This window comes from Vombatus ursinus, unplaced genomic scaffold, assembly GCF_900497805.2.
Source record: "Vombatus ursinus unplaced genomic scaffold, bare-nosed wombat genome assembly UNPS02004242.1, whole genome shotgun sequence".
NCBI lineage: Eukaryota > Metazoa > Chordata > Mammalia > Diprotodontia > Vombatidae > Vombatus > Vombatus ursinus.
The window spans coordinates 1-4,940 of record NW_020944020.1 but is presented as its reverse complement, the minus strand read 5'-3'; the positions used below and the strand labels follow the sequence as shown (position 1 = coordinate 4,940).

The 4,940-nt window shown below is 43.5% G+C and overlaps 1 long non-coding RNA gene across 1 annotated transcript; it reads right to left on the bottom strand.

The window, feature by feature from the left end:
• Positions 1-1,620: 1,620 nt before the first annotated feature.
• On the bottom strand, positions 1,621-4,463 carry LOC114054126. Its single transcript, XR_003570436.1, has 3 exons — positions 4,391-4,463; positions 3,126-3,191; positions 1,621-1,797 (listed from the first exon to the last, which is right to left on the bottom strand). It is a non-coding gene; the product is annotated as an uncharacterized LOC114054126 (long non-coding RNA).
• Positions 4,464-4,940: the final 477 nt, after the last annotated feature.

The following is a 4,940-nucleotide window of genomic DNA, read 5'->3' as shown; positions in this document are numbered from 1 at the left end:
GCACTCATGGTTGTAACCTTCTATGACCTTTCCCTTCCATGACCAGCTTCTTCCTCTGACCTTCCCCCACACCTCACATTACCCTTCACCAGGTGCTGCCTCTCACCCTGATCTTCCACCTTCAACATTGTGTTATCCTGATTGTGTTTCCACAGTACTTAAATTGTTTCTTTCTGGCTGCTTGTAATATTTTCTCCTTGACCTGGGAACCCTGGAATTTGGCTACAATATTCCCAATTTTCCTTTGAGGAATCTCTTTAAGGAGGAGATCGATGGATTCTATCAATTTCTACTTTGCCCTCTGGTTCTAAAATATCAGGGCAGTTTTCCTTGATCATTTCTTGAAAGATGATGTCTAGGCTCTTTTTTTGATCATGGTTTTCAGATAGTCCAATAATTTTTAAATTCTCTCTCCTGGATCTATTTTCCACGTCAGTTGTTTTTCCAATGAGATATTTCACATTGTTTTCTCATTTTTCATTCTTTTGGATTTGTTTTACAGTGTCTTGATTTCTCATAAAGTCACTAGTTTCCAATTGCTCTATTCTAATTTTTAAGGAAGTATTTTCTTCAGTAAGCTTTTGGACTTCCTTTTCCATTTGACCAATTTTGCTTTTAAGGGCATTCTTTTCCTCATTGGCTTTTTGGACCACTTCTGCCATTTGGATTACGCTATTTTTTAAGGTGTTATTTTCTGGGGTCTCCTTTAGCAAGCTGTTGACTTGTTTTTCATGATTTTCTTGCATCACTCTCATTTCTCTTCCCAGTTTTTCCTCTACTTCTCTTACTTGCTTCTCAAAATCCTTTTTGAGCTCTTCCATAACCTGGGACTGATTCATATTTTTCTTGGAGGCTTTGGATGTAGGACCTTTGACTTTGTCTTCTTCTGGTTGTATGTTTTGATCTTCTTTGTCACCAAAGTAAGACAATATAGTCTGACTCTTTTTTGCGCTGCTTACTCATGATCCCAGCCAATTACTTGAGTTTTAAACTCTTTGTTAAGGTAATAGTCTGCTTCCAATGTGGTGAATGTACTGTCCCAAGCTTCGGGGATTTGTACACCTATTTTCAGAGCTACTTCTAGGGACCTGTAAATTTTCAGTTCTCCCAAGGTGGTATAAGGAGTGAGGTGTTTCCTCTCCACCACCACAACAAGCTCCACCAGGCCAGGGCTCCTCCTCACCCAGGACCGCCTCTCAGAACTGTGACTCAGATCCAAGCACGGGCAAAGCAAGAGATTCCTGCCTCATCACTGGCAAAGAGATCCCTGCAATCCATCTCTGATGAGCCACTCGATTCCCCCTCAGTATGTGGGCCAGAAGCTCAGGAGTCAGCCACTGCGCCGCCCACACGCTCTGGACTTGGGGCTGAGACCTAGCTTCTTCTCTCACCACAGAAACAGACTTTTCTCACTGACCTTCCAAGTTGTCTTTGGTGTTCGTGGTTTGAGAAGTCTGGAAACCGCCATGGCTGCCCACGATTCAGTCCTCTGAGGCCTGTTCCACACTGCTTGCCCACACTAAACTGCGCTCCTCTCCCTGCTCAGCACGATATACCTTTCCAATCAACCACCCAGGTTGACTTGGGCTGGAAATGTGTTTCACTCTGGCCTTTTGTGGGTTCTGCTGCTGTAGAATTTTTTTTGAGCCATTTTTTTACAGGTATTTGGAAGGGTTTGGGGGAGAGCTCAAGCAATGCACTGCTTTCACTCTTGGCCCCGCCCCGAGAATTCCTTTCTAAAGACCCCAGAGTTGACGAAAGTGGAAGGAACATTGGCATTGTGGTATTCGTTATAACCTGTAAACTCAAAGAACACATAATGAAGGCAAAGAGATCAGAAAAGAAGGAAAAGGAAATTTCAGGGACACTAGGATGAGAACCAGAGCTGAACTGAGGACTCAGTTTGAGTTCTATTGACATCCTTCTGGGAGGAGAGTAGCATTCTTGTGGGCACTCCCTTCCTCTCTGCCATGAAGTTCTACCATGAAGTTAGAGATAATAAGGGCACTTGCAGCTGTGGGGATTTAGATGGAGCAAGGAGAGCCCTGATTCAGTTCATTTTGGCTGTGTCCTGGCCTGCAGAAACAGAGCACAAGGCAAGGCCACCTACTGACTATCCCACTCATCTCGAAGAGCAGGACAGAATCTTGTGCACAATAGGAAGCATGCAAAAGGCTTGTTCATTCAAATTAGGCCAAGCTTCCTATGGAAGAACTTTTCCAATAACATTCCTAGCAAAATGCCACTGAAGATTTGCATCAGGTCTTTCAGTGAGGGCACAGCCTCTGCGTCCTGAGGCAGTGTATTCTGCTTTTGGATGGCCATAATTAGCAGAAAATTCTCCCTTAACGTGAACTGAAATACATTCCCTAGTACCTTTCACACATTGCTTGTAATTCCCCTCTCAGAGGCCAAGTAGAAGGATTTTATATCTTTTGCCCCATTAGAGGTCTTTAAACATTTGGAGACCATCATTAAACCTCTCTTATGTAGATTAAACACACCTAGGTCTTTCAAACAATCCTTTTATAGCATAGTTTCATGTTCCCATGATGGCCATTTTCTTTCTGTATATATTTTTTCTTCAAACATGTCATCACAACACAACATAATATTGTAAATGGGGGCTGATCAGGCCAGAGGACAGTGGAACTATCATCTTCCTCTTTCCAAGGACTACATTTCTCTTCATGGGGACTAACTGGACTGTTCCATCACCCTATTAGATCAAGTTGAGATTTCAATCTGCTAAAACCCTCATCGTCTTCCAATGTGAAATCTTTCTGGTCATGTCCCCATCATCCTCTGGTCAGGCAATTTATTTTGTAACTCTTTATCCATATTTGACCTTTTAGTTGTTAAATATCTTATGTTTTTAGATGTGACGGACCTTTCTAATTTTTATTGAATTTGAATTCTCACTAACACATTAAGAACCCAACCCTCCTACTTTCCTGTCCTTTATACCTTTTCTTCATCCATGACTCTTAACATCCTGGACCCACTGATGGTACCCTTTCCAGTTTTCCAATTTTCCCCTTGCTCTATGTCTCTTGTCCTCTAATCCTACAGAAAAGCATGGCACAATTTCTAGGACATGACCCAGATATCCAATATCTTTGTACCTGTGGTGCTTGAGAAAATTGATGGACCTGGGGATGTGGCTGGCGGAGATGTGGTCAGCAAAGAAGCTGTTGGAAAAATCATTGTGAAGAAGGATGATCAATAACACAGCCATATGAATGTTATAAGTTGAGGAACTGGCTATGAGATATGGAGTGCAAGGTCTCTATTGCCTTAGCCATTCTTGGAGCTGGAAGGAATGTCAGAGGCCATCTTGCCTGTTCTCTGCCTAAACAAAAACAACAAAAACCCTCTACAATGTACTGAAGAAATGGTTGTTCAGCCAATGCTTTATGGCCTCCAGGGGAGGACAACCCACCACTTCTCAAGGCAGCACATTCCACTTTGGGACAGCTCTCACTGCTAGGAAGGTTTTCCTGACATCAAGCCTCAAATTGCTTCTTTGTAACTTCCACCCATTGTTCTGGAGCCAAACATACCAAACCTATCCCCTCTTCCATGTGAGAGCCCTTTAAATACTGGAGGACATTTATCACGTCTTCCTTGATTCTGCTCAAACTAGGTAACACCAGCTCCTTCACATGGCATGACCTCGAGAAGCTTCACCCTGCTGCTGGTTCTGCACCATAATGGTAAAGGTCCCTTTCATCATGATGGCGAAGTTACTAGGGAAGTTGAAATCCTGAGCTGCTAGGCTTGAGGATCTGTCTCCTACCCCCAGGATGTTACAGGGACCTGGGTGAAGGGTCCTCATTGCAAAAGTCTATTAGACCAGGGGCTTCCTCCTTAGGCAGCCTGTACTTTCCTTACTCTTCAACAGGAATGCAGAAATCTGTTCCAACTTTCCATAGAATGTTCTGCTTAATTGTATATCTAATTTCTCAAAATTTAAATCTCTGGTCTTTGTGACCCAAGACTTCCAGTTGCTATAACATCTCAGCTCTCCCTCTCTTTCCCTGTTTAGAAGGTTCCTATTTCTTAGAATAATGGGGATTTTGAAAGGCCTGGGGCTGTTTCCTCTTTTGAATAGCATATTCTATTTCCACCTTCCATGTGGGACTCAGGGTGAATTCTCCAGGTCACAGAGGTATCGGTTGCATAGCCTACACTGAGACCCCAAAACTCCTGAGTGTGGCAGAACAAGATTAAAATGTAATTGGGAAACATTTAACAAAATAAATAAAAATACAGCACAACGTGGATAATGTCAATTTGGGGTTTTCTAAGTCAATAGGCAGCCCACAGGGATCCATTTCTATATGAGTCTGACACCCCTGCCACGACACAGAATCATCCTCTTCCCTACCTTTGGAGCGTCCTCCAGGCCCTGTGGGTTCCAGGGTAGGCTTAGGTGCTACTCTTGTGGATGGACCTGGAACTGAGAAACAAAGAAAAATGATTATAGATTGATAGACACCTTGAGTACTTAAAAGTAGAGAGTTTGGGTCAGTTGTGGGGGTCTCTATATGAGCTCAGGGTCCTTCATGAGGGAGTGACTCAATATGTGCTTCTTCACCCAATGATTGAATCAAGGGGGTCCAATGGTTTTGTTCCTGTCCAGGTTCTTGTGGAGGGAGCCTTTCATGAGAACACTAGCTGTAAAAGGCAGGATTTCAACCGAGATCTGGGTGCCACATGCCTAAAAAAAAAAACAAGCCTCATTTTACTGGCCCAGACAAGGAAAGCAGGTTGTCTAAGGTGACACAGCCTTGTAAGGGAGAAAGCTATAACTAGTGGAAAGGAGAACAGGGTGAGAGGCAGCACCTGGTGAAGGGTAATGTGAGGTGTGGGGGAAGGTCAGAGGAAGAGGCTGGTCATGGAAGGGAAAGGTCATAGAAGGTTACAACCATGAGTGC